Source organism: Neovison vison, chromosome 6 (genome assembly GCF_020171115.1).
Source record: "Neovison vison isolate M4711 chromosome 6, ASM_NN_V1, whole genome shotgun sequence".
NCBI lineage: Eukaryota > Metazoa > Chordata > Mammalia > Carnivora > Mustelidae > Neogale > Neogale vison.
In genome coordinates, this window is record NC_058096.1 from 83,499,574 (window position 1) to 83,512,562 (window position 12,989).

The window sequence follows — 12,989 nt, forward strand, 5'->3', positions numbered from 1 at the left end:
AACAGTCACATTACATGAAAGCTGAGACAGTTTTGTCTTTAAATTGTATACCATTTATTCAGTTTTCTTGGCTCTGAAATTTCTAGGATTTTCACTTTACTGTTGTAGAAAAATGGCAAGATTAGGTACCTTTGCCATTTTTCTATCTTAGGAAGAAAGTAGTCTGTCTGTCACCTTCAAATTTGAGGTTAGCTGTTGGGTTTTTGCTGTTGCCCTTTACAAACCTGAAGAAGAATCTTCTTTATTTTTTGTTAGCTGAGTATGTTTTTTGCAACAGTGGGTCTTGATTTTTGCCAAATGCTTTCTCTTGCCTGCTAAGATGATTATGGCTTATTTTATATGATACATTTTTATCGTTTTTGTTCTTATTCATCTTTTAATTTCTTTTTTAACTTTCCTGGTGACTTCTATGTATTGAAGACTCCACAGTCAGCTTGTTTTCCCCCTCATGTGGAGCTAAAATAATGCTATATATAACATTATATCCAAACAAGCCATTAAATGTAGGTAGTGCCCAGGATTTTTACAGATTTAGGTATGAACCGTGCATTCTCTAGTAAATATTTGGACTTTTTGGCATGCATCCTTTTTCTTAAGAGAAAAGTATTTTGATTTTGATTCAGGAAGTCAAATTGAAGAATTGTGTGATGTGAGGGGATTTCTTAAAACTGTGCATCCTCTTATTACATATGTATAGACGTAATATATATTTTCGGTAGGAACTTATACTTTCACATTTCATTTATTGATGTTAGACTTTTATAGAGTGATTAAAAGGATGTGTAAAATTGCTAGTGTTTTTTTATTTATATTACAGTTATTGTATATAATTTGTGTATATATATAGTATATTATTCTATATTTTGTAAACACAAGGAATTGTATTCAAAATCAGCCATTTTTTTTAAAGATTTTATTTATTTATTTGACACAGAGAGAGAGAGAGAGAGAGAGAGAGAGAGAGAGCACAAGCAGGGGAGTGGCAGGTAGAAAGAGAGGGAGAAGCAGGCTCCTCACAGAGCGTGGGAAGCCCGATATGGAACTTGATCCCAGGACTCTGGGACCATGACCTGTCATAAAGGCAGTGGCTTAACCAACTGAGCCACCAAGGTGCCCCATATCAGCCATTTCTTTAATGAATAATTTTGTTTCATTTCCTTGTTTTCTCTTTCATGCTACAGATATGTCTAAGTACACAGATATTGACCCATTCTTTTATCTACAGACTTGGAGAGTTAATATAAATTTGAAGGTATTAATGAATTAATTTTGTATTTTTTCCTGTTCTAGGAAGTATAATGTTTTAGTTGTCCTATTTCTGTGATTTCTTTTCCCTTTAATGGCATATAGGTTTCTGTCTGCAGGAAGCATTTAGACTACATGGAATGATGGCAAGCACATCACATGTGCATGTGTGCATGTACACATGCATGTGCAAGAGACAAACCCAGAATGAGACATTTTAAATCTGCTTATTGGATCCTATAGACTACAGGTGCAAAGGGTATTAGGGAACAGGGGGATTACTGTATATTAGAAAAAAATAGGACAATTTTCATTAATAATGTAGAATTACAAATTGAAAACTAAAAAAATATTAATTGGTATAAGTAAAATAATTTCTGAAAATGCATTTATGTAGTATGTTCAAAGTACTTTCTAAACTGGAAAGCCTGGTAAAAACATAATTTTTTTTTTTTTTTTTTAAATCTTATTGGGATGCCTTTGTGGCTCATTTGGTTAAGCATCTGCCTTTGGCTTAGGTCATGATCCCATAGTCCTGGGATCAAGTCCCACATCGGGCTCCTTGCTCAGCAGGGAGCCTGTTTCTCTCTTTACCTGCCATTCCCCATGGTTGTGCCTGCTTGCTCTCTGTCTTTTAGACAAGTAAATAGGTAAAATCTTCAAAAAAATAAAACAAAATCTTATCATTTGTATGATGTACTATAATATCCTTGTGAGTTTGCTTTTATTTTATCGTATTTTATTTAACAGATTTAAAAAATATGTTTAATTCTCAATTTTCTTTATCTAAGGAATGAAGGAGAGCATTTCTGGTGTTTTAACTTTCTGGTGTCCTTTTCTGATTATTAAGGAAAAAAATTATAAATTTATTTTAACAATATAGTATCAGTGTTAATTTTTCAACTTGAATGGTACTGAAATTTTTAAATTTAAAAATTAGATTAGCCTCTTTAAAGTTGTAAGATGACCACTTGTAAATTAAAAAATTAGATTAGCCTCTTTAAAGTTGTAAGATGATCATTAAGCAAATGATCCTTGTTCACATGATAAAACTTAAATTTTCAATGAATTTAACTAGTAAATATCTGGGATTCCCAATTAATTCTTTACTGGGTGATCTATCCTCCTCTTGTTTTTTAATGTTGTTCTTTTTCTCATACAGTACCTGTGTTACATTGCTCTATTGAATTTTACACATATTTTTCTAATCAGTGAATTCAGTCAGAGTACCTTCAGAATTCAGTTGTAATCTTTTGATTTGTTCATGAATCAAAAGAAGTCATTGGTGGCTCCATTAGAAAACTGTTGGGTATATAAACTCATTATGCTGAGGTTAGCTTATGTTTAGACTTAAATGTAAATTTTGTGCTTGGAAATACTGTAGTTTTAAAATGAGTGGAGTTTGACTTCTGGAATATATGGATAGCTAGAAAATAGAAAATGAGTTAAGATGAGAATCTCTTTATGGAAAAATATGACTTTTTACATTCTTTTCACTTGGATATTTTTTATGGTGAGCATATTAACTATCCTTTTCATATACAAATGTATATTAAAAAACAAATTTGTCATTTACAGTTTAAACTGCCATTAGTTGTTGAGCTTTCAGTTGGGGAGCATTTTAGTAAAAACATTTTAATATCTAATTGTGAACATTATAGAAGTGACCCAAATAGTTGATTTTCTATTTTCATTTTATTCCTTTATTAACCCATTGATCTTTATTTTGTCTTATACCTGAAAATAAGAACAAAATGTGTGCTTATACAGCAATTATTTTATTGAGGATACATCTTAAAAGTCAAGAAGTGAAGCTGCTTGGTAATGCTATAAATTTAAAACTGTCCTACAGCAAGACAGTACAATGCAAATATGACTTAATAAGATCACAAACTGAATTTCAGTGAAACAACCAAGATTTACATTAAATTAGGAATTTTAAAACTGATTTAGTTTGTTTTACTGAGCATTTGCTTAATAACATTTTGCCTTCTTGCAATCTTTTTAAAGACAATAATTCGTCTGTGAAATGCAGGCACATCCTCAGTAGAGAAATTGAAAGCAACAGCTCAGTTTCTGAAACCACACATATAGCGATATAAAGAAATATTTCAGCTCTACAAAATTTAATAAATCATCCCATTTCCTAATTTGATCATATTAGATGCTGATGTGGAAGAAGCATTTCAAATACCATCTCCTCATTAATATACATCAGTCTGGGGAATAGAATGGAATACTTATGCAGAGATGTCACAGTTACTGTTTCTTAGTTTACTAAGTGGAACAGGTTGATGTGATACTGGGTGCTATTTGTCAATGTCTTGTTAAAATGGTTTGGGTCGAGTTATGGAGTCCAGAAAGACGGCGGCTGATAAATCAAAAGTGGATTGAGTGGACAGGAGGCAGTGATTGATACTGTGACAGGATATGAAGAAAGGAACCTTGATACAAGCATGCATTATATTGAATATGAGAAGGAAAATGGCCCTGGAGTATGGATATTATTCAAGGAAATGAGAATAATAATATCAGCCTGGAAATATTGCAAGGTGAAGATTAGGATAGTCTTTATTAGAGTGTAATACTTTGTCAGAATGGTAGGGGTGAAATTACGTAAAAATTTATGTGAGAAGAATATTTTCACCTATATCTGAAGACTTTTTAATGATTATTTGTTGCTTAAGGGAGTTTTAGCCTTGCTTTTCCAGACTAATTGTTAAACTTCTTTATAGACATCCTAACTTCCAGTAAAAAACACTTTTTCTTTTAGATTAATTTAAAACGCATTTACCTTCACATCTTGATTTTATAGAAAGAATTATGTATTCTGAGACTGAACTTGTATGTATAAATGGTATTTTTCTATCCACTTGGTTCTGACCTGTAAAATTACATTTTAACTGGAAACGAGAAATCTGTATTGCACAGTTTTCAGCATGTTTTAGGTAGTCGTTTTGAATGGCAAATTAAAGATTCCTGACAGATGAGTTGTTTCAAAAAGGTCAAGGCTATATATACTGAATTTTCTTTTATTGAATTAATCAGTGAAATATTAGTTGATGTCAGGGAGTTCTTGGTGGGAATCTTTTGATTAGTTTGACTTTTGTCCTTGAAAGTAGGAAGAACTTTTCTTTTTGCTTCCTCAGTGGAAGAGTTGTATATCTAACACTGGTAGAATGAGGTTCTTTGGAAAGGTATTCAATTAACTTTTAATAGTGTAGAGAAACAAAGAGATGTGGTATTATAAATAATTGTGATGACAATACTTGATTCTTATGTACAATGTCTCTTTCTTAAGAACTTATATCTTAAGGCACAATTTTTGTTAAGTATATAATAGAAAACATTTGAAATGAGGCATTGGTAAGTATTTATTCAAATATTGAAACTAGGGGGCATCTGGGTGGCTCAGTAGGTTAAGCCTCTGCCTTCTGCTCAGGTCATGATCTCAGGGTCCTGGGATTGAGCCCCGCATCTGGCTCTCTGCTCAGCAGGGAGCCCTTTGCCCTCTCTCTCTGCCTGCCTCTGTGCCTACTTGTGATCTCTTTCTCTGTCAAATAAATAAATAAAATCTTTTAAAAAAATATTGAAACTAATTGTAATGAGTCTATTGACAATTTTTTTTCTAGCTTTATAAAAATCCTGATAGGTGTGTGTAGTAGATAAGTGTGTGGACTCTTCAAAACTAATTTAATTAGATGAAAGCTGTTATTTTGGGGTTCATCACCTCAGCATTTGATAAACCAACAGCATTGTGTTGGCTAAATAACAGTCTGGTATTTATTTTAAGTTCTTTTATTTTTTTTTTTTTCCTTTTTCTTTACTGAGATAAAGTTGGTATATAACATTATATTAGTTTTAGGTATACAACATAATAATTTGATATTTGTATACACTGAAAAGTGGATATCTACAGTAATTCTAGTTACCATTCGTCACCGTACAGTTTACCCCCTTCACCCATTTTACCGCCACTCCAACACCCTGTCCTTTTGGCAACGATCAGTCTGTTCTCCTTATCTGTGAATTTTGTTTTGTTTTGTTTGTTCATTTGTTTTGTCTTAGATTCCACGTGTAGTATTTGTTTTTCTTTGTCTGACTTACTTCACTTAGCATGATGCTCTTGAGGTTCATCCATATTGTTGGAAATGGCAAGATTTCATTTTTTTTTATAACTGAGTAGTATTCTGTTGAATATATATATATATGCCACATCTTCTTTATCCATTCATTTACCAATGGACATTTAGGTAGTTTCCTTATCTTAGCTGTTTTAAGTAATGCAATGAATGTAGGGGTGCATATGTCTTTTTGAATTAGTGTATTTGTTTTCCTTGGGTAAATACCCAAAAGTGGAATAGCTGGGTCATATAATAGTTCTATTTTTAATTTTTTGAGGAATGTTAGTTTTTACTGTGCTATTTACTACTACAAGTTGTTTTTTGAGGCCCATAATGTGATTCTGAATATTTGAAGAAGAAAAGGAAGTAGTCATTTTCATATTATAGGATACATTTTCTATAGTTTTCTGAAGTTTTCCCTCCAATTTGTTTTTTTTTTTATATGGCAGCCAAAGTGCATTTTTGATAATGCCTCTTTTATTTCAGTGGTTTAGAATACTGTCTAAAATGTTGATGAGGCCTGAAGTCCCTCTGTGATCTGATTCCCCGGCCTTGGCAGTCACCTCTTTCTAATTGTGGTCATACCTACAGTGTTTCTGCAGTTCCTACTTCTCCTAGGGGTCTTGAAAATGTGGTTGCTTCTGCTTGAAATGTTCTTTTCTCTCTCTCATCAACCCCTCTTCATCTTTGAAGTCTTGACTTAGAAGCATTTCCTTGGACAGCATTCTCCCATGATATGCAGTACTCACAGTTCATAATCCAGGATTTTAGCAAGCATGCAAGCTGGTCCTAGTTACTCTTACCGAAGCATGGGTCTTAAGTGATTTTCAGCTTGTCGATTGAGCATTAGGCTCAACAAGAATCACTTCTCATTGGAGTCTCATTTCTATCATGGAGAAGCAAATTTGAAATTATAGGAGGTGACATTAAAGACAAGTTAGAGGGGCACCTGGGTGGCTCAGTGGATTAAGCCTCTGCCTTCGGCTCAGGTCATGATCTCAGGGTCCTGGGATCGAGCCCCGCGTGGGGCTCTCTGCTAAGCAGGGAGCCTGCTTTGCCCTCTCTCTCTCTGCCTGCCTCTCCACCTACTTGTGATCTCTGTCTATCAAATAAATAAAAATCTTTAAAAAAAAAAGACAAATTAGAAATAAAACAAAAAAGTTCTAAATCAGGATTTTTCTAAATTTCCATGTCCTCACCTATGCAATGAGTACTGAACTCATTCTAGTTTGAATGTTTTTAAATTTTTTGAGAATAAGTTTCATGATATATATCTTTTAAAAATCTTTTTTCACTTTTGACTTTTTTTTTAAGCTAATGAGTTTGCCTGCTATTTATTCCTTGTTACCATGTTCCAAAAGTATAATTAAAGGCACTTCAAGGAACTGAATATTTACTCACATTGACCTTATTGATTGCTGGCCAGCTTCTACTGGCTTTCCTACAGAGCTCTAGTTTGCTCTAGTTTTCCTAAGGAGCTTTTATTCTTTGTGCATTTGTGTTGGAAATGCTCGTATGTGCATTTTGTTTATCTGATTAATAACACTCAGAAGCCACTGTGAGGCCCTGTAGAGGAATGGATGTGGAATTTTTAGGGCTCAGAAGTTATTTTAGATTACTTCTTTTCAATGAAGAAGCTGAGACTAGAGAAGTTAATCCCAAGGTAACTAAGTAGTGGCTGCAGAAATGGTTCCCTAAGTATGTGGTGATTTTCTGGCTTCTCTTTTCATAAGATCCACCCCGCCACCCTAGTTTTTAAATGGGTGTAGATTATGCATGATCAAGAGAGGAAGTGAGAAAATTCTGGAGGAGCTACAGTGGGGCAACATTGTTCTGGGACAGATAGTCTCAGAGGGAGCTCTCTGCTTGGGGATAATAGAGTATAAAATGAGCATTGTGCCTAAGTTCAAAGAATTATCAGTTTGTTTAAAAACTCTGCTCTATAAGGACACAGTTAAATAAATGTGTAGTTTCTTTATTATCTTAGATAGTACGTACATATTTATAAAATGTACCCAAAATAAAGTGAAGTCCAAACTGTGGGTCTAGCCATAGATGCAGTTAAGATTTTTTCAGGTCATTATTGATTTTTATTACTGTCTTTGACTGGAGCCAATAGCAGTTTTACACTGGTATTCAAAACAGATTTTCAGTGGCAGTATCGTAGCCAATGAGGTTTATCCGAGGCGCGATTATTGCTAATTGGAATTAATGAGCTTATTTTAAAAACAGGAGACTTTAAAATAGGAAATTTGTTTCCATTGTTCGTACGTTTTGTATTAAAACTGTTACTGGTTTGTAATATAATTGTGAGAAGCTACTACAGAGAGACTTGATTCATCACAGAATTTTGGGCACCAGATCAGCCTCTAAAATTGTGTACATAACATAACCACATTAATGTAAGATACCTCTTGCATATTTACTTTTATTTTTATTTTTTTAATTTAAATTCAGCTAGCTAACATATAGTACATCATTAGTTTTAGATGTAATGTTCAGTGGTTCATTAGTTGCATATAACATGCAATGCTCATCACATCATGTGCCCTCTTTAATGCCCATCACCCAGTTAACCCTTTCCCCCCACCTACCTCCCTTTCTGCAACCCTCAGTTTGTTTCCCAGAGTCAAGAGCATATTTATTTTTTAAAAATTAACAATGCAAGACATCACAGTGATTTCAGCAGTTTCATGTTTACTATTCTGCATGATTTCTGGTAAAATAGTTCATTTTTCTTTGATATGAGGTCTTCTTTTGCTTTTAAATAAAATGTTAATCCTAAAAAAACCCAACAGAGTACTCTTCCTTTCCCCCACCCCTCATCCATCTGTCAAGTTGCTTTTTTTTTTTTTTTTTTAAAGTAAGCTCTAGGCTCAACATGCAGCTCAAACTCAAGACCCTGAGATGAAAAGTCACACGCTGTACTGACTGAGCCAGCCTGGTGCCCTTCATATTGCTTTTCAGTTAGGATTTTCTAGGTTTATAACATACAGTTCATACTGGCAAAAGGTGAACTGTTAAGTGTTAGTCATGACATTCTCCCAGTTTTGAATAAAAGATTTGACGTAGCTCTGTAGTATTGGGCTGATTAAATAAATGAATACTATCCTCTTTGATACTTTCCTTTAAGGTGATGCCTTCCAGTTCTCCAGTTATTTTAAATAAGTTTTAATTTTTACACATCAAAATTTGTTAAGTCCAAAAGAAGTATAGTTAAAAACTAGTTGACTTACCTTCCAACTTTAATAAAACAAACAAATTTTTAACTGGCCTTAGAACTGGATTCTGTAATGATGCAGATGTAACGACACTGGATTCTCTAATGACTTTTTCATAGACATTTCTTCTCAGCTTTTAAACCAGAGTGCTATTCTGGTTTTTCTGTTTTTGACTCAACATTGGAGAACTTTGCTTCCCAGGTAGAATCAGGGCCCACATTTCCATCTGGAGTGGCAGCTGCATTGTTGGCAACCCTGACTGGGGAGTCCCGAACTGACCAGATAGAACCACTATCTCTTAGCTAAGTTATAACTACTTTTCTGGTTTTTAGCCAAGTCTCATGGTTGTGTAGGGTGAGGTTATGACTCTAAACCTGCTTAGTAGGTGGTCTGTCCATTTTGATTTTCTGTTGTTCCTCTTCACTGGTATGGAGTTCTTCATGCAATATTTACCACAGTATCAAGTTAAAGACATTTATTTAATATAAACTTTTGGTTAAGATGATTTCATTATGGCAGTAGTTGAATTTCTTGCTTTCTCATGCCTCGTTTATAGCAGAGCAACAGAGGAAAATGAGGAGAATGCAATGTCGCGATGCTTTTTTTCCTGGGCAGGACCTGGGTCAGAATTTACCGTGGGTGCTTGCCACAGGCACTACTGTTGGATATAACTGACTGCCGTTGTGTTTTATTGGGTGGCTTCTTGATGTTGGCAGATACTGAAACTAGTTCCTGCTGTAGTTGAGCTTATTGTCATAGGATTCCCTTTTTGATTTTTCTCTTTATCATTATCTGCTTATCCTTTTATATCATTATGGTATAGCCAAAGATAGAAAATAATGTTTCTCATATCCTGTGCTGTTTGTAAGTAGATAAGGGCAATTTATTGAGAATGGAATTAATTATTTCCCCTTACTCATTTCTCTGAAGTTGCAGAATTGTGGAATCTTGACAAAAAATTGACAATGATTATTTAAAATTACCAAAGTAATTTGAAAGTAGGTAAACTGTCGTCTGTTTTTATAATGGTTGTCGATTATAAATAAAGGAGTCCTTAATTACACCCTTTGCTTTTGTTTCTTCTGTATTTCACTCATTGTTTGGTAGGAAGGACCTAGAGTATATACTTAAAAATCTGTTTCATATAAGTTCATATTTATTCTGTTTTATGTAAGCAGTGCTTAATATTTAATATTTTGTTCTAGAGCTTACTATCCATCTATATTTTTTGAGAATGAATATTTTCATAAGCATGTTTATCTTGCAGGTGCTATACGCTTCACAACTTGCACCTACAGCAGGAAATGTAAAAATACTTTCTGTAACCTCATATTAAATAGTGTATTTCTGATGGTGGTGAACTTCCCTAATTCCTTCTGGCCTATTTTTTGATACTTAGAATAAATAACTTTGTATTCACAAAGAGTAGAAACGAAAATAACATAAAGATACTTCTGTCATTGGGGCACCTGGGTGGCTTAGTGGGTTAAGCCGCTGCCTTGGACTCAGGTCATGATCCCAGAGTCCTGGGATCGAGCCCCGCATCAGGCTCTCTGCTCAATAGGGAGCCTGCTTCCTTCCCTCTCTCTGCCTGCCTCTCTGCCTACTTGTGATCTCTGTGAAATAAATAAATAAGATCTTAAAAAAAAAAAAAAAAAGACTTCTGTCAAATCCAATTAGTCTTTATTTTTTGAAGTTAAATTTTGGAAGGTCATTTTGCACTCTATTCTTTCATGAATTTTTTTGAACTATATAGTAATAAGTTTTTTCCTCACAGGATTATTGTGGCAAGAAATAAAGAACTTTTCATCATTATCTACTCTGTATTCTTTCCTTTTATTTTCCTCTCCAATCTAGATTTTTTAGAATTTTCACTGGTTCTGCTATGCTGTTTTTAGTGAAATAATCTATGTTCATACATTATTACTGCCTCTTGCATTTGGAATCCAGGCATTTTGTACCAGTTATCTTTCAGCATTATTTCAAGGCTGAAGATTCTAAAGTTAACATAGTTCACATTCATGTGGAAGGCCACCAGCTCTTACTTTTTTAATAATTTTATTTTCACTTACATGCATTGTCTGGCTCTTGTCAGAAGATGGTTTTATATGAAATAGACTTAGGTAGTATTTTCTTTTCTGTTTCCAATATGCTTTCTGTTAATGGCCACTATTACAGTTGGCCTTTCTGACTATAGCAGCACATTGAAAATGTTACTCTTCAGGAAACAGTGTGTAATGACTACCAGATCTCATTCCAGATCTCTCTTATTTTATGAGTATAGTAATCCTTTCTCATTTATGAGTTTGCCTTATTTGAAATTCAGATACAATGTAGATTTACTTCTGTACTGTATATGTTTTTCAGAACCTCTGCTGGACATCTGGGTCACTTGTTTCTACCTTTGTTCTTCTGCCAGTTGCTTCTTAGGCGATTGGTCACATACATACTAAGTGTCATGAAAATATATTAGATTTTATCATTGAGCTATGTGTATTACCATGTGGTATTTGTAGCCCTTATGATATTGGGCAGGAAGAGACAAAAAAGAATGTTGTTTGTGCTGTCAGAACTATTATGGCCAAGGTAGATGTCTAGTGGTGCTCCAAGTAAAGTGCTGTGACAGTGTAAAATGAGAGGCATATTTTTCAGCTCAGTCTCCAAGGAGTATGGGATTCTTCTTGCCAAAGAGGGCTTAAGAATGACTACCCACCTCATCAAGCTTATGGGATACAGACTAAGGAAGCCAGCTCCCAGGTTAGAGAGCAGAGAGCTGTAGTATCACAAAACATTCCTATTAATTTGTAAAACCGGAACTAGAATTTTGTGATGAATGTATTTTAATACATTGTAGAAATTAATAGGTATGGCTTTTTGTAGAAATTAATAGGTATGGATTTGATTTTTAAAGGGCTGTATTTGGAGAAAGTGTATAAGCAAAGTCCAAGAATGGACTTTCAGATGAAGCGTGAATGAATAACTGACCAATAATGAAGTGCAAAAAGGCTTTCAAAAGAAGTTCACAGTTTATATTCCATGCTACATTCAAAAGATAGAGAGAATCCTAGGTTTAATGGCTTGTCACAATAGAAAAATCTGGATGGTGGCTGATTCTTAACCTTTCTCCGGTCACATCAGATGTAAAGTGGAATGTCAAAGGGAGAATCTGATGAAAACCATGGATCTTCTTAACAGAAAATTGCATGTATTTGCGTACATGGGTTTTCATGTCCTTAAGGAGCATTCATAGACATCTTAAAACTCCCTAGACCCATAAGGAAAGAACCTTTATGCCAATGTCAGAAACATTCAAGCAGCTTTCAAAAATGCAGGTGTAAATATGAGCTAAGGGAGGCAGCAAGTTCTTCCTTTCCTTCCTCTTTTAGCCCCATTATTGTCTTTTTCTACCTCAGTAGTACATCTTCTCTTAATTTCAAAGGAAAACTGAAAGAATATAGTTTATTACCAATTTAGAGTAGGGAAATACTTTGGTAGCTAATATCATGTTCTTTGTTTTCTATATTTTTATTTTGGTGAGTGTAAAACATATGAAGCTTTTTAGATTACCTTGCAGTCCTACTAAAAAAGACTGAGTTCCGTATCCAAGAGTTCTCCTACCATGGGGATTTTTAAGAACTTAATTCTGACAGTTTGAGAGGACACTTTATTATCCATTAAATATGTTATATTATGCTTACCTTCATTGTAGATTTTTGTTTCTTTTTGTAATCTCTCCAGGTTTTTGTCTGTTGATTTTTGTTAGGTATTTCCCTGTCACCTTCATAGGAGAAGATTCTTGTCCTAGATAACTTATAAAAATATGAAAATATGAAATGAGATTGATCCTGTAGTCATTTGGAATAGTTAATTTTGGGATACTTTTGGAGTACTTTATTTTTCATACTGGCTAGTGAAGAAAATGCCAGTTTCTTCAAACTCTCCCTCCTCTACTTGTTTCTCCAGTGATTGAAATTTCCTTAAGGCCCAGATCAAGTCTTAACAAATTTTGTATCTTCAGTTCCTAGCATGCTGGTACCTGCCCACTAATAGATTTTAAGGAATCCTAATGGTATGTTCAGTAGGTTGAATGAATAATTTTTTTTCTCCATTTTCAATACAGGTGTTTAAACAAAGTCTACTTGGTACCTTTGTTTATGAGGCTTTCTGAAAATCTAAAAGATTTCCTTTGTTTGATATCTTTACTGGCCAAAGAAGAGTTGTGAGTATTTTTCAATATATGCTAGACCAGATCAGCTCTAAGTTTGATTTCCAGGATATTGGTTCCTGCAATTCTGGTTGATTGCTTGGAGTCTTGGGAGGGAACATTGCAGAAAAATATTAATAATATGCCTTTTAAGATTATAAGATAGTCTTTGGAGGAGGTTCACATTGTTTTTAA

The 12,989-nt window shown here is 34.1% G+C and overlaps 1 protein-coding gene and 1 pseudogene across 1 annotated transcript in view; both read left to right on the top strand.

Annotated features, from left to right (window-relative positions):
* LOC122910087 (splicing regulatory glutamine/lysine-rich protein 1-like) overlaps positions 1-12,989 on the top strand; it is a 111,797-nt gene that overhangs the window by 40,736 nt on the left and 58,072 nt on the right. The window lies entirely within an intron of this gene.
* On the top strand, positions 7,515-7,642 carry LOC122910935 (annotated as a pseudogene).